Consider the following 25,462-nt stretch of genomic DNA (forward strand, 5'->3'; position numbering starts at 1 on the left):
CCATATCCCTGTAATGCTTATGGGGGAGGTGTTGCTGTATATATTCAGAGCCATATCCCTGTAATGCTTATGGGGGAGGTGTTGCTGTATATATTCAGAGCCATGTTCCTGTAATGTTTATAGGGGAGGTGTTGCTGTATATATTCAGAGCCATATCCCTGTAATGTTTATAGGGGAGGTGTTGCTGTATATATTCAGAGCCATATCCCTGTAATGCTTATGGGGGAGGAGTTGCTGTATATATTCAGAGCCATATCCCTGTAATGCTTATAGGGGAGGTGTTGCTGTATATATTCAGAGCCATATCCCTGTAATGCTTATAGGGGAGGTGTTGCTGTATATATCCAGATCCATATCCCTGTAATGTTTATAGGGGAGGTGTTGCTGTATATATTCAGAGCCATATCCCTGTAATGCTTATGGGGGAGGAGTTGCTGTATATATTCAGAGCCATATCCCTGTAATGTTTATAGGGGAGGTGTTGCTGTATATATTCAGAGCCATATCCCTGTAATGTTTATAGGGGAGGTGTTGCTGTATATATTCAGAGCCATATCCCTGTAATGCTTATGGGGGAGGTGTTGCTGTATATATTCAGAGCCATATCCCTGTAATGCTTAGAGCAGATCTTATGTCAGGTGTTATTGAAGTGTTGTGGATGCAGGTTCACTTGGCTCATCTAATGCCTTTTCTTTTGGGGTGTTTCTATAGGCCACCAAGTGTTAACAGTCAGTATCTAAATAATATGTGTGAAATGCTTGATAGTGTATGTGATGTAAACCGAGAGGTCTACTTTCTTGGGGACCTGAATATTGACTGACTTTCATCAAGCTGTCTTACTTTAACCAGTGCCTGTAATCTGGTTCAGGTTATTAATCAACCTACCAGGGTGTTTACAAACACTACAGGAACAAGATCATCCCCATGTATTGATCACATTTTTAAGTTGAGAAGACTAAATGACTTGGCGTAACCTTAGATTGTAAACTCTCATGTTCAAAACATATAGAGTAAATGGCTGCAAAGATGGAGTGGTCTAGCCGTAATAAAGAGATGCTCTGCTTTTTTTGACACCGCACTCCAAGAAGCAAGTTCTGTAGGCTCTAGTTTTGTCTAATCTTGATTATTTTCCAGCCGTGTGGTCCAGTGCTGCAAGGAAAGAGCTAGTTAAGCTGCAGCTGTCCCAGAAAAGAGTGGCGCGTTTTGCTCTTAATTGTAATCAGAGGGCTAATATTAATACTATGCATGCCAGTCTCTCTTGGCTAAGAGTTGAGGAGAGACTGACTGCATCACTTCTTCTTTTTATAAGAAACATTGTGTCCCAAAATCCCAAATTGTTTGCGTAGTCAACTTACACACAGCTCTGACACACACACTTATCCCACCAGACATGCCACCAGGGGTCTTTTCATAGTTCCCAAATCCAGAACAAATTCAAGAAAATGTACAGTATTATATAGAGCTGTTATTGCATGGAACTTTCTTCCATCTAATATTGCTCAAACAAACAGCAAACCTGGTTTAGAAAAACAGATAAACGCAACACCTCTCGGCACAACGCCTCTATTTGACCTAGATAGTCGATATTCTGAGGGCAGGGAACATTTGATAGAATGTTGCACTTCACTAGCAATAGCTCAAGTTGAGACAGATAGAAAGGGAGGCGGACAGGCGGAGTAGAGAGATGCATGTGATTGAAAGATATTTTCTACTGTTTTTATTTGTTGGCTTTAGGCCTAATGCATTTTACATAGTTGATAATATATAGGCCTACTGATGTGTTCTATGCTCATATTTCTCTAGCTGCCAATGGATCACAGTGGATTAGTTTGTCCATATGGCAGAGGCTAGTGCTCTTGCCAAAGTTGAATTTGAACTTTTAGATTTTTATAATTTTACTTCAGATTTTATGATTAACCACGTGACAAGGATTTTGAGAAACAAAACGTTGTCATTGAAATTAAACTTTTCCACGAAAATGCGCATATAAAAACAATAACTGGCACGCAGATGGTAGAAATGGTAGGATAAATTGTAAGCTTCCTTAAATTCATGAGCTGCCTATGGTCTTTAGGCTATTATTACAGTCATTAAAGATATTGCAAACTGGGCTAGCACATGCACACAGGAGGTCCCGTGAAAAAACGTGCCTCTTATGGAAATCAACCGCCTGTCCAATTGATTCGTTCTGCCGCCGGGACTGAACCCCTCCCTCACTTGCACCATAGCAGAGAGGAAGAGGCGAAGCGAGGGGATAAAAAGGCCCAAAATCTATCTTCTCCAGCAGGTGTTTTTTTCGCTCATCAAGTGAGGAGTTTTTGTATTGAGGTCAATTAGTGTCGAATTTGGTTATCATGTAATGGCTTATTTTCTACGTGTGGCTTATTTAATCAAATATAAGTTTCGCAATTATTACATTGTTACAAGTGTACTAATATAGGTATGATGAGACATCCCTGCAACTTTGAGAAAAAATACTTTATATCGGAGTTGTGCCTGGTATTCACTAGCAAGCCACAAAGTCACAAACCCTGCCTATTTATACAGTTTATCTTATTACAATTTGATTTAAAACCCAACATTAACCCTAACCTTAAAAAACATAACGTTTTTGTTTTCGCGAATTGTTTTACTGTATAGCCAATGTTGCCTTTGTGGCTGTGATAACTAGCCCTCTCAATGGCTAGAATGGTCCCACCTGATCTTGCCTCGTCCCGACTGCCAGTGACTTCCATTTTTGAAGCCACTAGTATCTGGTCAATATAATGGATAATCTGTTACTTTATGCCGTGTTTAAAATAACTGGGAAATGTCAATGATCTTCAGGTCGGAAAGTCTGAGCTCTAGAAAGAGGCCTCAATCCGATGTCCCAGTTGTTCTTGAACGCACTGAAGTCGGAGATGTACAAATGGTGAATTCCGAGCTCCCAGTTGTTTTGAAAGCGCAATAGGATGTCTTGATGTGCCCAAGATTGTTGTTCCTCTGTAGTCTGTAATATTTGTGTTGTGGAGAAATGACCAGGCAGGAGACGGGAGTACAGTTAGTTGTCGTTTAGTCAAAAAAACCCTCGTGCTCTACAGTTTGCGGCATTCCAGTGCGCATGTGCATTTCCTATTAGGTGTAGTAACGTAACACTGCCGTAATGCATTACTGCTTAGTAACAGCACAGTAACTAATATAAACAGATGTAGATCCCAGATACTACACTCCTCCCCCATAGTGTTTAACTCCCAGAGAACAAGGTAAATATGTTAGGTAACTACTAATGCAATATCTGAACAATGCATTCTTAAACATTTTTCAACTACTGGGTTGAAGCAGACTTTTCAGAGCCCAGCACAAATCCAGGGGATTATTCTGCCCCGAAGATGGAGTTTGTGTCCTAATAACTAACCCAGGTAATGTCCTTTTTCTTTCCTTTTATCTAGGACATATTAAAGTGTTTGTTTTACTGTCCGTTACCTCCTTAACCAGCTCAACTCACAGGTCAAGCTTTTGAGGTGCCCTTCGCTGTCGAATAGGATATCTCCGCTCCTCCTGGGCTTCCTGTGGTGGGCCAGGTTCGGGTGGAAGGTCAGGCTCTGTCTCTTCCGTACGTCCACAGTCAGGAGAATAGTCCTGGGGGTCGTTATTGTTCTTGTTTTCTCGGCATGTCTCTGCTGGGGCGTTGGACCGTAGCAGATGATCCACATGAACGTTGACCTGGCGATGACCAATTTGGGCTTGGTAAGTCAAAGGTCCTCTGCGTTGCAAGATCACACCTGAGTTCCACAGGCGCTTGGGGTGTCTGAAATCACGTACCATCACCCTCTCTTCCTCTTTGAATTCTCTGACAGTCTTTGAGTGTCTGTCATGAGCTTTCTTCTCAATTTGAGCATAATTTTTCTCACTTGGTGACAGAGTCCGTGATGCAAATGCAATAGGGTGTTCTTCACCTGACGGTAGAACATGTGAGATGACGGCTCCTACTCCGTATGGAGATGCATCACACGCGAGTCTCAGCTTCATCTCTGTGTTATAGTGGGCAAGCCACTTGCTCTTTAGCAGACGCTGTTTGCAAGTCTTGAATGCTTCTTCGCATTGTGGGGACCAATTCCACTTTGTATCGGCCTGCAGCAGCTGGTGAAGCGGATGCAACAATGTGGACAAGTTTGCCACAAACTTTCCGTAATCGTTCAGGAGCCCCAAAAATGACCTCAGCTCTGAGATATTTGTGGGTGCTGGTGCGTTTACGATTGCTTCCACCTTGCTGTTGGTTGGGTGCAGGCCTTGTGCATCAATCTTGTATCCGAGATACTCCACTGAGTCCTGGAGGAACTCACACTTGCTGCGTTTCATTCTCACTCCGTATTTCTCCAGTCTTGACATCACTTTGTCCAGCACTACAAGGTGCTCTCCAATGGTTGGTGCTGACACGAGGATGTCGTCCATGAAGCACACAACATGGTCTATACCGTCCAAGATCTGATCCATTGTTTGTTGGAATATCGCTGGAGCTGTCGGGATTCCATAGGCCAAGCAATTGAATCTGAATAGCCCCTTGTGTGTATTGATGGTCAGATACTGTTCTGACTCTGGATCCAGCTTCAGTTGCTGATAAGCGAATGCCAGGTCCAGCTTACTGAAAACCTTCCCACCAGCTAGAGTGGCAAACAGATCTTCAGCGTTTGGTAGTGGATATTCCTCTGGTAGTATGCAGCGATTTACTGTGACCTTGTAGTCACCGCACATTCTGATGGTCTTGTCTTTCTTTGGGACTACAACAATCGGAGCGGCCCAGTCGCTCCTCGCTACTTTCGTTATTATGTTATTCTTCTGTAGGCGGTCCAGTTCCTTCTCTACTGCTTCCTTAAGAGCATAGGGAACTGGACGTGGTTTGTGAAAGATAGGCTTGGTTCCTTCTTGCACTCTGACTTTTGCTGTGAAGTCTTGTATTTCACCGTAGCCATCTTTGAAAAGTTCTTTGTGCTTCTCCAGCATGTTAGTGAGTGTAGCCTGACTCACTGGTTTGTCATTTCTCAGACTGAAGATTTCTCCCCAGTTCAACTTGATCTTTTGTAGCCAGTTTCTGCCTAGCAAGGCTGATTTTTCTCCTTTAACAATGACAAGCGGTAGCGTCCACTCCTTCCCCTCATACCGGACTGGTACCTGGATCTGCCCTAACACAGGAATAGTGTCACCAGTGTATGAAGAAAGGCGGATGGACGCGGGCTGAAGAGGGCACTCTTTCAGTTTTTCTTTGTAGAGTCTCTCTGGAACCAGGGATACAGATGCTCCGGTGTCCAGCTGCATTTTAACTGGTTTTCCTGCTAACTCCATGTTGAGATAGATTCCATCTTTTAGTTGTTGAGCTGTGTACACTGTGAACAGTTCCACTACTGTTTCAGTTGTACCTTCCTCTTCTTGTGCTGCGTCTGACACTTTGTGCGCTCTTGCCGTGCGTTTCGAGGCTTTACACACTCTCTGCAAATGTCCAACCTTTCCACAATTGTGGCACTTTTCCTTTTGGAATCGACATTCACTGTGCTGATGATTATCTCCCCCACATCTGTAGCAACTTGGCTTAGACCTTTGAGATGTGGGCTGCTTTGTTCTTGTGTAACCTTGAGGACGGGACTGAAAAAGTGTGACTTTTGTGAGCTTTTTTTCACCACGTGCATCACTGACCTTGTGAACACCTTTCTGACGTTCTGCATGTCCCGATAGCTCAATAGTATCCCTGTGGGCAAGCTCGAGTCCAAGTGCTATATCACAGGCTTTCTTAAAGGTCAGGTCCTTCTCTGACAGGAGCCTTCTGTGATATGCTTCACCTGTGAGACCACATACAAACTTGTCTCGGAGAGCATCATCAAGAAATCGTGCAAACTCACATGTACTTGCCAGCCTTTTCAAAGCAAGGATGTAGTCAGCCACAGTTTCCCCTTGACTCTGGTGACGTTGGTAAAATCTGAAACGTTCTGCAATGAGAATTGGCTTAGGCTTGAAATACCTTGAAAGAGTTTCAGTCAGTTCTGCATAGTTCAACTCCACTGCTTTCATTGGTTCAATGAGACCTTTCAGCAATCCATACTCAGTTGGACCCAAAACACTGAGAAATACGTCTGCTTTCTTTCCATCTTTGATTTCATTTGCAGCCAGCCAACGCTCAAAACAGGAATCAAAATCCTCTTTTGTAGCCTCAAACTCTGGTACTCGACCAATGGTTGCCATTTTCACAGTTAATTGTTCAGTTTCCTTATATTCCTTAATTTTCTGAATATTCATCTACTTCTTCACTTCAGAAGTTTCTGCAATTACTTCATTCACTGCACTCATTTGTATTAATGTACACACCGTGTTACGTCCCTTCTTCCTTTTTTTTCCTTCCTTGACAATATTTCTCCACTGAGATCGCCTAATTTCAATGGGTTCAATGACAGTTTCTTTTATTTAACCACCAGAGGGCAGTGTCGCTATTCTGGACTCCAATAGTCTTGCTACTTGGCAGCTCCGGAATACTGTACTAGCAGTGCTAGCAGTGTTTAGCCTACTCTACTGGCGAAAGAAAATAAAAAATAACTGACGAATTACATTAAAAAAAATTGAGTTTCATTACTCACGCAACATTCTTCCCTTCAAGCAATGTCCGTTTATGTAGTTTAATCACCTCGTCGCCACTGTAATATTTGTGTTGTGGAGAAATGACCAGGCAGGAGACGGGAGTACAGTTAGTTGTCGTTTAGTCAAAAACCCCTCCTGCTCTACAGTTCCCGGCATTCCAGTGCACATGTGCATTTCCTATTAGGTGTAGTAACGTAACACTGCCGTAATGCATTACTGCTTAGTAACAGCACAGTAACTAATATAAACATATGTAGATCCCAGATACTACAATAACGTGAAATAAATAAAACATCCCAAGGTTAATGCTGTAGATATTGTTATAAGGGAGTGTGTTGATAATGGGATATGATGAAGGGTGAGTCGGTCAAGGATCGATGCAGACAAGGTGGTAGATTGTACGACAAGCAACAGGTTTATTCAGAGTGAAGATATCTGGTACAGCGTATATACGGGCCCCTCTGTTAGCTCATCAGAGACTAGCAGAAAGGAACCTTGCTAACAGTGAGTACAAGCTTCATATACACAACAGAAAGTAGGTTGATTTCTAGGAGATCGGATCTTCGAATTGGATCAGGCTGGGGTGTAGTCATCCGGCATTGGCTCTGTTGTCTGTCCGTCATCGTAGAATCCTGCCATGCCTGTTCTTGGTCGTCACACCATGTTCAGCTGAAAAGGAGATCTGGTGTGTGCGCTATCTTCAGTCACACAATGTTCGGCTGGGAGGGAGATTATGTGTCTGTGCTAGTTTGTCTCTAAGTCTAGGCTTTCTGCCAATCTGTGGGTGTCTTATCTGGGTGTCCTCGGCAGCTATGTGTGTACTGTATGTGCGTCGTCCCTGTCTTCTGGGGTCAGCGTGTAATGTGTGTGCGTCCCTATCTTCAGGGGAGTTGTGGCCGAACTGCCGGCTAGCACCTGTGGCTAGGAGTATCCTGTTGTGACAGTGTTCTGGATGATTTGAGTGAGTGTGTGTGTGAGAAATATCCTGTATGGGGCCCAACCTGTTTTACTTATGAAAATACGTTGTCTCAGCTATAGTAGTGTAATGTCACCTACATAGGAATTAGCAGTCCTCTACAAGTGTGAGACTATTGAAACATGTAACCTTCAGAGTTTTATTGTTGTTATTAATATAGTTTACAGAGTGCTTACAAGTGCTTCTGTTGCAAGCTAGCATGCCTTTCTGTGATGCATACGGCTAGCTGAGCTGCGGACTGGTGCTGATGTTGCATTATGGGAGATGTTGTTTGGTCCTCTACGGTCCGAATGGAATAGAGGCGATTTCACGTTGTAACTTGTTTATGTTGCAGTGTTTTTGTACATGAGTTATTTTATTTTGCTACTGTCAACACTGAAAGCACCTAGCAATGTATTGAGGATGTGAGACAGGATATGTGTTTTACATTTCTTCATGCTCCTGTGTAGAACAACTTGTCAGATGGTGCATTGGAGACTGATGTGTTCCTGTCCTGTCTTTTCACAATACTATTGCAGATCAACATAAAAGCCTAAAAGACAGCCGTGGTAACGCTCTTCATTTCTTGGTTCTCCTGTGGTACATAAGAAACCCGCTACATAAGCACGATTGAATATAACACCATAAAAGGTGAGTAACATGAGTAACGTTACCTAGCGTGTCCGCGGTTATAAGGAATATACACAAATATATTTAGCTCCATACACACAGTGAGCTACAGTAGAAACAGTATAACACAACACACAGAAACTATTATAACGTAATAAGGCACTTACTTTGATAGAAACGCAGTCTGGATTTGAAGATGGGTGTCTGTAGTGACTCCTCTAGCACTGAGACGCTGTGCCACTTGGGAGTCATAAGGCCAGGGTAACTTCCAAATACAACACATGCTAATACTTCCCTGACGCAATTAGCATAGTTTTCCAGAGCTAATAGAAGAATGTAGCTAGCTACCTAATCATTGAGTATAAAACCATAAATGTTATGAAATGAGTAACGTTACATCGCGTGTCCGCAGTTATAAGGAATATACACAAAAACATTATGCTACAGTAGAAACGACATAACACGACATGCAGAAACTATTATAACGTAATAAGGCACTTTGATGGAAATACACACATTTACAAAGTTATTATTGGTAATGAAAACAACTTTGATTGCGATGCAGGCGACAGGTGGAAAATATGAACACGTGTGTGCAGGACGGCAGATGAGCAAATGTCTGCAGAATTGAACTGCACAAACAATTGGGAAGTGTTTGGGGAATTTTGTCAGGGTCAGAAATGTAAAAAAAAAAGAATTAGTCCGCAAAAGTAAAAATGAATGTGGAACACACCTCATTTCAAACTGTTATTAGAAAATAAAAACTTACTAGAACCTAACAATCACATTCTGGAATGGAGAGAACGTTTTAACATCAGGTGCATAAAAAAACTCACGCATGAAAGGGTTAATAATGAACGTGTAGGGAGTCGGGATGAGAAAGAGAGATGCCAGGCAGCGTTTCACAGCCAGTCGAAATCATGAATCAGCTGGCATAATTTTTATGGATATATACAAAGAAATCAATTGAAAAAAGGTAAAACGAAAGGAAGGACAGCTAGTTTGCAGTCTTTCCAGCACCAGTTTGAAGTTATTGTGTTAGCTCCTCTGAACAATAGTGTCCTAACAAGAGCCCATTATTTATGCCGGGTGAAATCGTACCTGATTAGCTCATTGTTATTGATGTATCCTCGAAGCTGGTGTTTGGAGGATATTGTCACGCCTCCTCCCACTCCCCCTCCGCGCCAGGCTACCTGTCTGTACATGCACCTGTCACCATCACTACGCGCAGCAGCGCTCATTTGACTCACATGGACTCCTTCACGTGGTTGATTGCCCCTGTATATCTATCTGTTCCTCGTGGTGTTCCCTGTGTACGCTTTACTTGGTGTTGTGTGTTCCTGTCCAGACGCTGTTCCTGTTCTGTTTAATGTCTTTCAGTTATCAAACCTTCTCTCCCTGTACCTGTATTGGCACTTCGTCTCAGGCCTATAAACACCCGTGGCAATATATCCTCCAAACACCAGCTTCTCCGGCATTATCATTTAAATATCCACAGCCATTGGAGGCTGGAAAGTCCCACCCAAAATTGAATTTGCTCATCAGAGGGCCCGTCACTGCTTGCTTGAAACAAAGCACAAAGCTGGAAATCTGTACGCATCCACAGAAACTACTCCCATCGTTCTATGACGAACACAGATGGTTTTATATCAAATTCAGAGAGAGCGGTGGAGAGACTGACACAGATGTACTGCCAGCTCCTTGTTGGTTTGGCTGTGCACTGAGGGTACAAAACATTAGGAACACCTTCCCAATATTCCATTGCACCCCTTTTGCCCTCAGAACACCCTTGTCGAGGCAAGGCGTCAAAAGCGTCCCATAGGGATACTGGCCCATGTTGATTTCAATGCTTTTGGTCAAGTTGGTTGGATGTGCTTTGGGTGGTGGACCATTCTTGATACACACAGGAAACTGTAGGCACCTACTACCATACCTTGTTCAAAGGCAATTCAATCTTAAATCTGTTGTCATGCCCATTCACCCTCTGAACGGCACACATACACAATCCATGTATCAATTGTCTCTTCTTCTTCGGTATTACGGTGGTCCACAAATAAATGTCATAGGTGCATGCTGCTGTATTGGATGTGTATCAGTCTACTATTCTATAGTATGAATTCATTACACTTTGTGAATAAATAAAAAACTGAATATAAAAACTAAAACTAAACTTACCAACTAACCCTGATCCCATTAAAACCTCACCACAATGCCACTACTTTGGCCCGATTTGATTCTACTCCAGGCCGGCAGCCTGGGAGGATGGGACATTATCATTCAAAACATCTTGTAACTCTTTGGCAGTGAAATCTCGTACACCAAATTACTTCTCTTCAGCTGCCAACACATCGTCTATCCTCTGTGATTTACATTCTATTCCTGCGGTACAATTGACAACTATGACCATGAACACCAAAAAACAAACCCTAGGAAGAAAACAAATACACACTCGCACACCAAAGCTGTTTGGAGGATACCTGTGCCAATATATCCTCCGAACACCGGCTTCTCGGACATTATCACTTAAATAAACCACATTCATATGCAATACATAAGCAAACAAAAATATTAACTTGGGGTTGTTGTGAAAAGCAGACAAGCATTTATGAAAATAAAATCAATTTATTATTTATTATATATTTTGGTAATGAAGCACAGATTAGATGTTTTTGAGACAAGAATTTGGTGCAATGCCATAGGCCTATGTTTACTGACCAGATTGAATAGGCAAAGGTACAGTATAACTATAAAATACTATAAAAGTATGTTAGATAAAAAAACATTTCTCTCTCTCTCATGTATATATAACGTCAGCAAAAAAAGAAACGTCCCTTTTTTAGGACCCCGTCTTTCAAAGATAATTCGTAAAAATCCAAATAACTTCACAGATCTTCATTGTAAAGGGTTTAAACACAATTTCCCATGCTTGTTAAATTAACCATACTGCCCTCCCAAGCAAAAAGGCAGTAACTGCTCATTTGGTCGAAAATTAGTTAATGTCATTTTTTGTTACATTTAACTTCTTGCGTCGAGCCATCCCGGATCCGGGATCGTGAATACAGCCTCAAGCTCATTACCATAACGCAACGTTAACTATTCATGAAAATCGCAAATGAAATGAAATGAATCCATTTGCTCTCAAGCTTAGCCTTTTGTTAACAACACTGTCATCTCTGATTTTCAACCATTGCAAAACAAGCATTTGTGTAACAGTATTGATGGCTAACGTAGCATTTAGCGTTAGCATTCAGCATGCAACATTTTCCACAAAAACCAGAAAAGCATTCAAATAAAATAATTTACCTTTGAAGAACTTCAGATGTTTTCAATGAGGAGACTCTGTTAGATAGCAAATGTTCCGTTTTTACAAAAAATATTATTTGTGTCGACTAATCGCTCCGTTTTGTTCATCACATTTGGGGAAAAAAATATATATATTAAGTCATTAAAATGCAAACTTTTTTCCAAATTAACTCCATAATATCGACAGAAACATGGCAAACCGATGTTTAGAATCAATCCTCAAGGTGTTTTTCACTTATCTATCGAAGATAAAAATCCATTGTGGCATTTTACTTTCTTTTCTGAAGAAATGGAACGCGCATGGACCTACAGATTACGCACACAGGACACCGGGCGGGACACCAGGTAAATGTAGCCTCTTATGGTCAATCTTCCAATGATATGCCTACAAACACGTCACAATGCTGCAGACACCTCGGGGAATAGACAGAAACCGCAGGCTCATTCCTGGCGCATTCACAGCCATATAAGGAGACATTGGAACACAGCGCCTTCAGAATCTGGGGCATTTCCTGTATGAAACTTCATCTTGGTTTCGCCTGTTGCATTAGTTCTGGGGCACTCACAGATAATATCTTTGCAGTTTTGGAGACGTCGGAGTTTTGTCTTTCCAAGGCTGTCAATTCCATGCATAGTCGAGCATCTTTTTGTGACAAAATATTGCGCTTAAAACAGGTGTGTCTTTTTATCCAATAATGACATAGAGCCCCCATAGGTTGAACAGGTTAATGCATGCTTAATCATGTGGACATATCCCGCCACTATTGTAATGTGTTTTGGAGAAAATGGGGGTCGTATTAGCAGTAACTGCAAAAAGTTACTGTGAAACCAAGGTAAATGGCAGTAACTGAACTTACTGCCTTTTAGCTTGGTTTCAACCTGCCCTTGGCTGCAGTTACTGCGTTTTACCTTTGTATCATATCATTTTATTCTGATAGTGATGCAATCGAACCTGTATGACACTGACTGACAGCTACACACACATACATTGCTAATCTAGGGATACAACACCATGGCACAGCATTCCTGGGGGAAATGATAGTTAAACTTGCTCTGAAACGCCGACATCCAGACACTGGTAAGAACTAGCTAGCTAAGTAGATCTGACACCAAAATGAATTAGCTAGCTAGCATAGACTAACAATGCTCCCTGCTCTCATAAGAGATCTGCAATTGATACTAACGTCAATCTATTATCCATATAAAGAATTATATTCTGAAATATTATCTGATGGTTTCTTTGAATCAGTACACCATACACGCGATTACTAGCCAGTGACAGCCACCTCGCCAAAACTGACGCGCCCCTACCAAAACGTCAAAACCTAGCTAGCATTAGCATGAAACAATAGATTTGTGCTACATGTTCCCATAAGAGACGATCAACAGTTTATACTAGCTTCAATCTATTATTCCTGGATTTAATATTATCCTTTTCGTTGTATTCTGACATTCAATGGGTTATTTGAATCCGTAACGTTACACCACACACACGATCTCTAGCCATTTGACGGTCAGTTGGACGTGCACCCCATACTGAATTGTCAAAAGCCACGCACACTCGTTTTCCAGATGAGCGCACACACAGCATTGCTAGCTCATTAATAATATATCTACTCACATGTTCAGGGTTTCTGGTTGTCTTTTATATTCCAGTATTGCGTGACTGTACTGGTCAGGAAAGTTAAAATCCCAAATTGTGTCCATCACCTTTGCTGAGCCCGTGGACACAACTCCAGAACACCTATCAAACAAGAAATCCAAGATTCCACCAATGGGTAAGCCATGTGGTCCCAAATGCAAGAGGCAATGTACTCAGAATATTTCAGAGGTTAGGTGAAAGGAAATATGAGAAAAGTATTGGGAGATGAAGTATAAGGAGAAGAGGACATGGATCTTCCACACGGTGGCACAGCAATCTAAGAAAAATCTTACAGTTGGTGCTGATAGTCGACGCAGCAGGTAGTTTCTGTACCATCTTCTAAACCAGAGCGGTTCTGCACAACAGGTGTGCAAAGTGTTTTTTTTCTGACAACATTGGGCTACCACCCCAAAAATGACAGGTTGATTGTCACAGTCACCACCAAACTGATTCCACCAAAGGATCAGAGGTGAAAGAAAGCTTCAGCGAGCAAATTGAACATGAATCCAATCCTGTAACACATTGAGTCCTTCCATCCCAAAATCAGCCACTACAGACGAGAGCATGTCCCACATCGCCTCTACCTCCCTAGTGATGTCAATATTCGGGTCATTCATAATGACTACAAGGAGAAGAACAAAGATGCCAGCTGCGGTTATGAAACCTATCGCAAGGCAGTAAAGGGAAGGAACAATAGCTTTGTGAAGATTGGAGAGGAGGAGTGCGAGCTCTGTTTGGTGCAGGGTCATCATCTGAAGATGGAGCACAGGGAGAATGAGGCCATGGAAACCCACGCCTGCCAAGACAACAGCCATGCAGCACCTGAATTCACCATCACCAACCCAGACTGCATGCAATGTAGAAAATATGAAGAACATCAGAAGTCTGCAGGGCTGATGCACAGAAAGATTGGCCTGAGGACTGGTCTGTGAGGAGCGTTGATATGCAAAAAGTCATCATGCTCCCTCACATGCCAGGTGTGAAAACAGCATTGTTCACAAGAAGAATCGTTGCCTATCACGAGACATTCGCCAACATGGGAAAGAAGTCTCAAAAGAAGAAGTAAACAATCTCAGTGGTATGGCATGAAGGAACAGCTGGTTGGAAGGCAGAGGAGATTACTTCCTCTTACGTAACAGCACTGGAGAGTGAGAGAGATGTCAAACATGCAGTGTATTGGGTGGATAACTGCACTTCTCAAAACAAAAACTGGTGCCTCCTAACATCACTGGTGAGCGTTGTCAATGCTGTCTCAACTTTGATGGAGGACATCACCCTCAAGTTCTTCGAGCCAGGACACACCTTCATAAGAGCAAACAGTTTCCACCATGGCGTGGAACAGGAAATGAAAGCTCACACTTGTAACGGTTTTCTTCTGGTGAAAGAGAGGTGGACCAAAATGCAGCGTGGTTATTTTTGGACATCTTTAATAAAGATGAAAATACAACAATCTCCAATAACCGTGAAAAACCAAACCAGCCCTATCTGGTGCACACAAACACAGAGACAGGAACAATCACCAATAAGAGACCTAAAGAATATGGCTGCCTAAATATGGTTCCCAATCAGAGACAACGATAAACATCTGCCTCTGATTGAGAACCACTCTAGGCAACCATAGACTTACCTAGAGTACTACTCTAACCACAATCCCATTACTACACACAACCCCAGACAAATCAAACCACATAAATCCCCATGTCACACCCTGGCCTAACCAAAATAATAATGAAAACACAGAAATACTAAGGCCAGGGCGTGACAACACTACAAAAGGTGAGTTTGGTCACCAATTAGCTGAGTCATCATGCTCCGAAAACACCTTATTGTACATGAGCATGCCTGCAGGAGAGGGAGAGAGAGAGAGACGGAACACTGGCTAGCAGACCTAATCCTGTTCTTCTCAGCGCATGTGATAAATACATTGATTAGATTGTATGACAGAAGATATTTGTCACCATCTTGAGGCCTTTTCTACCTCTTTCAGGGCCGTGACAATTAAATAAATACGTGAATGTCATGCAACTTCAGACCGTCTAACACCAATATAGCTTTTGTTGAGCAAGCAAATATCGCCATCAAGTTGACATACATCAATTCACTTTTATTCATTTACATTATTTCTACTATAATATAAAGCTCCATAATGAATATCTTAATACTGCACTATGGATATCATTATATACCCTTATAGAAGTCATAAAATGACTAAGCCTAGTTCATACCCTTCAGCCTCAATTGTGCAACACAAGAACGCTGGTCACAAAATGCTGATCCTGCGTTCTTGTGTAGAGCTTTTTTGTGTAGCTGCTTGTAGTTATTTCTTGTGTACGTATGTAGGGTATAAACTACGCTTGTCCCATGTCATCAAATGAATACCTAAATTAAAATGAAAAATTCTGAAAGATACAATATTAATCAAAATCTGCAATACAAATGCTTTATTAAAACAACCATTAAAAAGTATGTAAGTGATTGAAAAAACAAATACATAGTTCCTCAAAGGCCAAAAAGTTTAGCACCACTTTCTTAATCGTAAGAGTAGAAGCTGCTGTCGGCCTTCCCTCCTTGTCATTTTTTAATTTAGGCTAAATATCTACATCAAATTTAGAGGCTGCAATGGACGTGGATCAATGATTACAATAGGGAGAGGGCATCAGATGTACAGCACATCTAGTCAATTGGTTGGGCTTCTTAGCTTATCTTCCTAATCACAGGAGAAGCTGTAGATGTCTGAATGACATTTAAAAGCTCACATTCCTAGTTACAGGAGTGGGAGCTAATAAGGGATCAAAAGACCCAGATGGAATTGTGGTGTTGACTAGCCTATAGTGGATCTTCCATAAGGAGTATAAACTAATGGTAAGCTAGTCCACTGACAGCCTGGTTCAAATATAGCAGCATTAGGGGATTCAAAATGAAAACAGAAATGAACAACAAAAATAAAAATGTTGTATTGAGGCCAGTTGTGGTGTCCTCCTCAGATGTAGCCTGGCAAAAGCAACTGACATGGGCTGCACGTCATCCAGGCTACCCATCAGAGGACCCAGAGGACTTGCAGGTGACCAAGTGTTTCCAGGCCTTCTGGACTCCCCAGAAGAAGTCCCGGATGCCTTTCCTCATCTTGGATAATTTAACTGGCAAGAAGATGAAAATATGTAAGAATTTCAGATGGATAATTGTCTGATAAAACAATAATTTATTACTTCTTTATATATAATTGTCCCATAAGAACATTTCCCCCCCAGGAATACTCACTCATAGGTGGAGAATCCACAGCAATGTACATCTCTGGCTGGATTGTAGTGTCTGTAACGACGATGCTCATGTTGGACTGTGATCAGAATTCAAGAATGCACAATTAAACTTCAATTTCACTTCCTTTACATATTCCTATAATTATACAACTATACTTACTGGTGCCAATATCAAAAAGCACAACCAATGACCATTCAAGACTAATCTGAGCTTGTCTTACCTTTCTGTTGGTGGCATAATTGCACCCCCTCAGATTCCAAATCCTCCACATCATCACTGCATGAGTCTTCAAGGTCTTGTAGCTTGTGAGAAACAATGACAGAGACAATGGAAAGCATCTCCTGATCCTCAAATAAATCGTCAATTTTCAAGGAGCGTTTTAAACGCTTGACCTTCCCAAGGTCAGTGGAGATGGCATCTGCCAGCTTCGATGTCATCTTAGAATTGAAACTTTTTTGCTGCCTTTCCATTTCCTCAATCAGATATTTGGCCACCTCCCCATCGAACAATCGGATCAGCTCAGTCACCAGATCACTGATCTGGATGCGCTGACGCTTGTTGGTCCTTTTTGGCATACGGCATATCTTCTTTACAAGCTTCATTAGGACTTCTTCTAATATAAGCTCCCTAATGAAGCTGGTGGAACCGGATGTCACTTGTGTCGTGGAAATGTCCTCTATTTACCAAATCATGAGAGCAAACCACAACACAAGTCAGAGTTAGTTATCAAAGTCCATCTTTAATTATATGAGCTCTATCACAACCCTGTGACTCTCAGATCAATTCAGTGTCTATCAATGAATTCTCTGAGAGCCCCACTACCTTGCAACTGAGATCCTTTAATAGCAAATAACACACATAGTCAGACAGCATAGACATAAATCGTTCAGCTTTGTCTCCTTACTCAAACCCAGAACCATAAACCAACCCTCCATATCAACAGGCATATATCAAATTGTCATTTAGATACAACCAATTCTAAATACAACCAAACCTGGACAAGCTCACGGAGAGCATAGAATTATTCCAGACACTGCCATCATCCTCTCCCCGATGGGAAAAGTAGGGAGTGACTGGCACACAGACACAGTGGAGCAAAAGATATGTTTACACATGATGACACATTGACCTCTCCCCTCTCTGCGGCCCATGCAACTTAGTCTTGACATAGAACAGATACTGCAACCCTGCCACAGTATTATACAAAAATAACATTCTTGATGAGAAATAACTTTCAAACATATGATGAATATAAAACATCTTACCTATGTTACCAACCAATTCTGATTATTCCCCAACACTTGTTCCACAGTGGATCACTCCGGCTGTTCAATCTCAGTCTTCATGCTGCTCTGCTCAGCTTTCTTATTCAAAGATTCACGGGTTGTCATTTCATTAAACAAGGCTGTCAATTCTTTCAAGTTGAGTGTAGAGTCCAGATTTTTGGTGCCTTGAAGTTTGGATGGTGCATCCATAATTCCGCTCGTGACAAGACAGACAATGTCCTTGTGCAGCTTGGGTGCCTTGTGGCACATTATCTTCTGTAGGGCTTCCTCTGTGCCATAGCGTTGCATCAACTTTCTATGCACAGACAGCACCAACTGAAAGATGTCTGTTGCCTTCAGGCAGACATTTGCTTCCCTCCACCTGTTAGTCACCCTCACCCACAGAGCACTGGACAGCTTGTGGTCACATCCTCAACTAGGGTCCAGCTGGCCAGTTTATCCTGGGTCCGAGGAACAATCAGAGACCGCAGCCGGACAATGATATCCATCACCGCCTCTACATGAACAATAATATACACCGGTTGGGATGCCTTCACCTCAGCCGAGCCACATCGGCCCTTAACCATGACCTTGTCCTTGTCTGTCCTTAGGCAGATGTCTGAGGAGAGTGGCCTGACAGAGACTTTGGGTACGATTGAACCCAGACGGTTGACTTCCCTGGTGACATTTCTCGCAATGGCTGTTGTCATCTCCCCGCGGCTCAAAGCTCGCCTCAGAGCATCAGGAGAGCCCATGTGCTCCTCCAGCTCTCTGCAGAGGGCTCTTACAATCCTTGCATTTGAGGGGTGGGAGTACGGCGTCTTGAGATCGTTGGTCTTTTCCAATGCTGAGGTAACGTCTGGGGAATCGGACATGTCCCGAAGGACAGAAACCACCATGTCCATTGCCACATCAGAGAGAGTGGTGGTTGGGGATGACACAGGTGATGCAAAGTCCTCTGAGTCAAGCTCATTCCCATGAAGCAGCTTGGTGTGGAATGTAGACTGGGAGAGTCCTTGTCGGAGGTCTCAATCATACAGGATTCAATTTCACTCAAAGCCCCTCTGACCATGATGTTTGTCTCAGAGTCATCGGGTACATGGTTCTCTTTGAGAGGTTTGATACCTGCCTCACACAGCTCTTTCAGATGGATGTTCTCGGAAGACATCACTGCTTCTTGAATAGTAGGTGGTTGATTGTCTATGGTTGTAGCCATGATTGTCCTTACCATCAGAGGACAAAGCTTCGCAACCAGTTCATATTGTAGCTTAAAGTTCTGATCGGATGTCGTGCATGGGTACCTCAGGGATGTCAAGGCCTTGAAATAGCATCTTCCATACCAATTTGCCCACTACACCCTCCAGTAGGCAATTAGTAGGGCTCAGGGTCTCATTTCCTCTGCCACTGGTGCTGGAAGGTAACTCTTGCTTCTTGTGAAGGCCATTCATGGCCTCACTTTGCGCAATACAACCCTCAACAGGCAACTCCTCCACTGCAATCGTGTGCACAACCACATTGACGTCGTTGGTGTGGCGTCCAATCAAAAACTTCTTATAGGTTGTGTAGTATCCTTAAAGGCTTCTTAGAGTTACAACTCATGAGACTTAAGTACAGTTTAGTATTTGATTGTAACTTAGAATTACATTCTTTGATGCACCTGGCTTAAACTACCTGAAGCTTTCTTAATCATAGTTATATAGTCAGACATAGGAAATAGCTACGGTTAGCGGAAAGCAAACCCCTGTCTTGAGTCAATACTGCCATCTATTGGTAAACATAAATATACCAGGTTACTACAGGTTGGGTCTGTGACATATTGTAAAACACCCCCGCCTGTCTTTAAGTTCTGAGCTTTATCTCCAAATGTCCTATCCAGAAGACACAATACTGACTCAGATAGTGGGTCAGTGATCTCCTGGAGCTCTAGGCTGCTCTCAACTTCGAAGGGGCTGAGGCTGCAGCTGAGCTGTAATAAGAAGCCTGCAGCTCTCTCTTCGACTCCAATTTGTCATGCAGCTTTGGATATAAGGCATCTGCAATTGAGTCTGTGAGCCGCTCATCCAAATTAACAGAGAAAATCATTTTCAGGCTTTTGTTGGAAGCCTCCTCTTTGGTTTTCCTCAGGATGTCCCGCACAGTTTCCCTTGGGGCAGAACCAGAAGTGCAAGCATGTCCATTGGATGGTGTCTGGGTGGCAGTAAGGGATTCCTTGATCAAGAAACTCTGGAGTTCGGTGGCCACTTCCTGAGACATCTCCTTCTGATCTTCAGAACAGCAGGTGTCAGTGTAGCTTTCTCTGAGGTCAAAGGTGTCAGAACTCTGGTCAGAGTTGAGGGGCATCTGAGATGATCACCCATACCCTCTAAGTCATCAGAGCAGGACACCGTGGCAACTTTAAATAAAACCGAACTAATAAGGTTATGAGCCACAGCAGATGATTTTGCTGATGCTGCCTGGAGTGTCTCTGAACTAAGCTGATTGGAGGCAGCCATCTTTGTTGTTACCCTGGTAATGATGTTACTCACAGGCTTGATGGAGTAGCTCATAAACTGGGATCTCAGGCTTTCAAAACTCCCTTCACTCTTTCTGCCTTCAGGTCTTTGTCAGTGGCAAATACACACGACAGCATGGAGAGATACAGGGAGAGGAAAGCGCAAGGATGAAGTGTCCCCTCAAGGCGCCTCCAAGAGGGCCAACAGACACACATTGCAGTATTTCGCTGGATGACGAAGAACAACTGGATGAGAGATCAAGCAGCTCCTCCTCCAAAGTCAGAGAGGAGGAAATAATTCCCTCCATTTTCAGGACAGAGATAACATCCGCAAGTGTTGAATCTACAAGGTCCTCACCTAGTGGGCTACTCCTTAAGTGGCTGACAAACACCCTTGTAGGAGAATGGGAGACTGTGGTGGGAGATGGAGAGCCCTCACCATTCACCAAGACTGGGAGATGACGCAACATACAAGTCCGCCAGCCCGCTCAATAATGGAGGGGAGGGAAACATCCAAAGGGGCCCTCCTTGGCCATTTCTATCTTGGCTGAGGCAGATCGACGAGACCTCAGTAGCAAATTGATTCTCCCGCACAGGGCTGTTGCTCGAGTCAGGTCCAGGAACAGTTGAAATAAAGCTCACAGCCAGGGAGCAAGGAATGTCACTCATTCTGTCTAAAAGCTTGCTGGAGCCAGAGGAGGTGCTCCTGGCTGACCCCTGCCTGGGAGGCATGTCAGTGGCTGAGAGTTTCAAAGTGGTAGACACCAGGGAGCTTCTGCTAGATGATCCCTGGCTGGAGGGGAAGCTGTTGGATGAGGAGAAACTGGCTAAGGTCTGTTTGAAGGGGATGACATGTCCATGACTAAAATGACATATCATATCTGGGCTAGCTGAATGTGCTGTGCAGCACACTACAGCAGATGGGGGTTCATAGACATCAGTGGCAGTACATTGTATGTCAGATTGTGGCCTGGCAGACTGTGACATAGCAAATTGTGGCGTAGCAGAACATGGCCTAGCAGCCTGGAGGTTCTCAGTAGAGACCTGATTGGAGGCTGAGTGAGCTCGGTCCTCGCTGGATAGGGAAGTACTGCTGCTAGAGTCACATCCAGGAACATTTGAAATGGAGTTTACGGTCAGGGAGCAAGGAATGTCACTTCTACTGTCTGAAAGCTTGATGGAGCACGAGGAAGGGAGGCTGCTGGAGGGGAGGTTGGTGTTGGTCTCTTCGCTGGAGAGTAAGGAGGAGAAAGGGGCCAAGGTCAGTTTGACAGGGATGACATGCCCATGACCTACCACAGCAGATAAGGTTCCAGAGTAGTCAGTGGCAATAGGTGGTTTCGCAGATTGTGGTTTAGCAGATTTTAGTTTAGCAGGTGGTGGTTTATCAGATTGTAGTTTAGCAGATTGTGGTTTAGCAGGTGGTGGTTTAGCAGATTGTGGTTTACAAAGTGGTGGTTTAGCAGATTGTGGATTATCAGATGGTAGTTTAGCAGATGGTGGTTTGGCAGGTGGTGGTTTGTCAGATTGGGGCCTGGCAGATTTTGGCCTAGTAGAACGTGGCCTAGCAGCCAGGAGGTTCTTAGTAGAGATCTGACTGGAGAAAGAGTGTGCTCATTCCTCACTGGACAGAGAACTGCTGCTACAATAAGTCTGGACAGCAGTGACTGGTTCATCAATGGAGATTGGGGAGGAACCACTGTCAAGACTCTGAGTGAGACAGATCACATTGACTTTGGAGAGTAGGGAGGTACAGCTGACAGAGCCCTGGGTTGAATCTTCGTTGGTGTCTTTTCTGATGGGGAGCATACTCTCTGCAGTACTTTCTGAAGCTCTTAGCCTTTTTAGGTCAACCAAGGCAGGGATCAGGATGCTATTTACCTCCTCCAATACTGAGCTCGTTATGTGCCCAATCATGAGCAGCAAGTCCTTAACAGTAATCTGTATTTGTGAACATCAACAGAATTGATTAAGATTTACAGTATGTTGGAAATCAAAACACATGTTAATACATATCAAATTATTTAAAAAAGAAAATATAACAAGTATACCTTTCTTTCTTTTCTAGCAATCACTCTATATCAAATGTGTGGTCTCCATTGTTGCAACTTAATCATCTTCCTCATCTAGACTTTTTACATTTACCAAAGTGGCAAACGCATATCATATCATCCAAATACAGTGGCGAGACAAAGTATATGAACCCTATTGGAATTAGCGGAATGTCTGCATAAACTGGTCATAAAATTAGATTTAATCTTCATCTAAGTCACAACAACAGATTAACACATTCTGTTTAAACTAATAACACACAAATGAGTGTATTTTTCTTGTCTATACTGAATACATAATTTATACATTCACAGTGTAAATTGAAAAAAATTATTTGAACCCCGAGGCTAATGACTTCTCCAAAAGCTAATTGGAGTTAGCTAACCTGGAGTACAATCATTGAGATGAGATTAGAGATGTTGGTTAGAGCTGTCCGCCCTAAAAAGAAATCCCAAAATTTGAGTTTGCTATTCACCAGAAGCATTGCCTGATGTGAACCATGCCTCAAACAAAAGAGATCTCAGAAGACCCAAGATTAAGAATTGTTGACTTGCATATAGCTGGAAAGGGTTACAAAAGTATCTCTAAAAGCCTTGATGTTCATCACTCCACGGTTAGACAAATTGTATATAAATGGAGAAAGTTCAGCACTGACGCTACTCTCCCTAGGAGTGGCCGTCCTGCAAAGATGACTTCAAGAGCACAGCGCAGAATGCTCAATGAGGTTAAGAAGAATCTTAGAGTGTTAGCTGAAGACTTAAAGAAATCTCTGGAACATCCTAACATCTCTGTTGACGAGTCTACGATACGTAGGAGGACACCACAGAAGAAGCCACCGACTGTCCAAATAAAAACATTGCTGCAAGTTTGAAGTTCACAAAAGAGCATCTGGATGTTCCAGATTCTGTGAAGAGATTAAACTAAAGTTGAGTTGTTTGAAAGGAACACACAACATTGTGTGGAGAAAAAAAGCAACGCACACCAATATCAAAACCTCATCCCAACTTTAAAGTATGGTAAAGGGAGCATCATATCATGGTTTGGAGCTGCTTTGCTGCCTCAGGGTCTGGACAGCTAGCTATCATCGATGGGAAAATTAATTGCCAAGTTAATCAAGACATTTTGCAGGAGAATGTAAGGCTGTTCGCCAATTGAAGCTCAACAGAAGTTGGGTGATGCAACAGGACAACGACCCAAAACACCGAAGTAAATCAACAACAGAATGGCTGCAACAGAAGAAAATATGCTTTCTGGAGTGGCCCAGTCAGAGTAGGGGACCTCAACCCGATTGAGATGCTGTGGCAGGGCCTCAAGAGAGCGGTTCACACCAGACATCCTAAGAATATTGCTAAACTGAAACAGTTTTGTAAAAAGGAATGGTATAAAATTCCTCCTGACCGTTGCGCAGGTCTGATCTGCAACTACAGAATACAATGAGGTTATTGCTGCCAAAGTAGGGTCAACCATTTATTAAAACCAAGGGTTCACAAACTCAGCAAAAAGAAATGTCCTCTCACTGTCAACTGTGTTTATTATCAGCAAACTTAACATGTGCAAATAATTGTATGAACATACAAGATTGAACAACTGAGACATCTTCTTAAGGCTAGGGGAACCCTCGACAACATCCGCTGAAATGGCAGAGATTTCGAAATTCTAAAACATTTTTCAGAAATATTTAACTTTCATACATTCACAAGTGCAAAACACCAAATTAAAGCTTAACTTCTTGTTAATCTACCCATCGTGTCCGATTTTAAAAAGGCTTTACAGCGAAAGCACACCATACGATTATGTTAGGTCAGCGCCTAGTCACAGAAAAACATTCAGCCATTTTCCAGCCAAAGCGAGGAGTCACAAAAAGCAGAAATAGAGAAAATGAATCACTAACCTTTGATGATCTTCATCAGATGGCACTCATAGGACTTCATGTTACACAATACATGTATGTTTTGTTCGATAAAGTTCATATTTATATCCAAAAATCTCAGTTTACATTGGCGCGTTATGTTCAGTAATGTTGTGCCTCGAAAACATCTGGCGAATTTGCAGAGAGCCACATCAATTTACAAAAATACTCATCATAAACTTTGATGAAAGATACAGGTGTTATGCACATAATTAAATATATGCTTCTCCTTAATGCAACTGCTGTGTCAGATTTCAAAAAAGCTTTACGGAAAAAGCACACCATGCAATAATCTGAGTACAGCGCTGTCACGGTGCTGACTTTTGCCCGATACCCACAGCAAAAGCCTCTACCCCATCCTCTGGCTGGGCAGAGTACTTTAGGATTTTAGTTACTTCGGTGTAACAAGGGCCTAGCCGTGTGGCCCTACAAACCCTTCTATTTATTTGTAATGGCCCTTCGCGTGAGTTGGGTTTGTTCCTTTGTTCACGTTGTCACTCCCTTTATTTCCCGGTCTAGTATGGGGCCTTGGATAAAAGTACTCTTCTAGTATTCTAAGTTTATAGATTCTTCCTATACTCCCTTACCTTGTGTCCTCTTTTCTTATATATCAATACCTAATAACTAATCTTCTGTTAGTTATTATGCTCGTCAGCTGGTAGTCTCTTGGAAACTAGTATTGTTATATGTATTGACTCTCCTAAAAATATATTATTGTCCACACAATGAAATATTCTTTAGTGCAATCACTTTAACCAGGGTCACTTTCTGTTCAGTGAGAGTGTCAACGGCGTTTGCTCTCCAGATCGTTACCTGGCCTAGTTGTCAAAGTTTCAAGCTTTTATTAAGTCACTCTGTTTTTTGTCTTATACACGTTATTACAATTCAATGGTTATACAGTTTCTCAATACAACAATAATGCTCAATCAATCCTTAAAGCGTTATGCTATGCAGGATACTTATTGCTAGACAGCTTAAGCACTTCTCAATATAAACCCTTATATAAAACTTATTGAGAACACAATTACCTTAATTATGATTCAGCTCCTTCAGTCACCTTCCCGTAATTGGTTTCTCAGCAATATAAATTTTATCTAATCAATTATTACTTCCAGATTCCAATTCCTTATACTGGGGGCGGCAGGGTAGCCTAGTGGTTAGAGCGTTGGACTAGTAACCGGAAGGTTGCAAGTTCAAACCCTCAAGCTGACAAGGTACAAATCTGTCGCTCTGCCCTGAACAGGCAGTTAACCCACTGTTCCTAGGCTGTCATTGAAAATAAGAATTTGTTCTTAACTGACTTGCCTGGTTAAATAAAGGTAAAATAAAAATCTACTGTATAAACACTAGATGCACT

At 42.4% G+C, this 25,462-nt stretch overlaps 1 long non-coding RNA gene across 1 annotated transcript in view; it reads left to right on the plus strand.

Moving 5' to 3' along the window:
* The first annotated feature begins 8,098 nt into the window (after positions 1–8,098).
* LOC135562352 (uncharacterized) overlaps positions 8,099–25,462 on the plus strand; it is a 21,769-nt gene continuing 4,405 nt past the window's right edge. The window contains exons 1-2 of the long non-coding RNA XR_010459870.1: positions 8,099–8,206; positions 11,776–11,833. This is a non-coding gene — a long non-coding RNA (uncharacterized LOC135562352). The remainder of the gene's footprint in view (positions 8,207–11,775; positions 11,834–25,462) is intronic.

Source organism: Oncorhynchus nerka, linkage group LG19 (assembly GCF_034236695.1).
Source record: "Oncorhynchus nerka isolate Pitt River linkage group LG19, Oner_Uvic_2.0, whole genome shotgun sequence".
In the NCBI taxonomy this organism is placed as follows: domain Eukaryota; kingdom Metazoa; phylum Chordata; class Actinopteri; order Salmoniformes; family Salmonidae; genus Oncorhynchus; species Oncorhynchus nerka.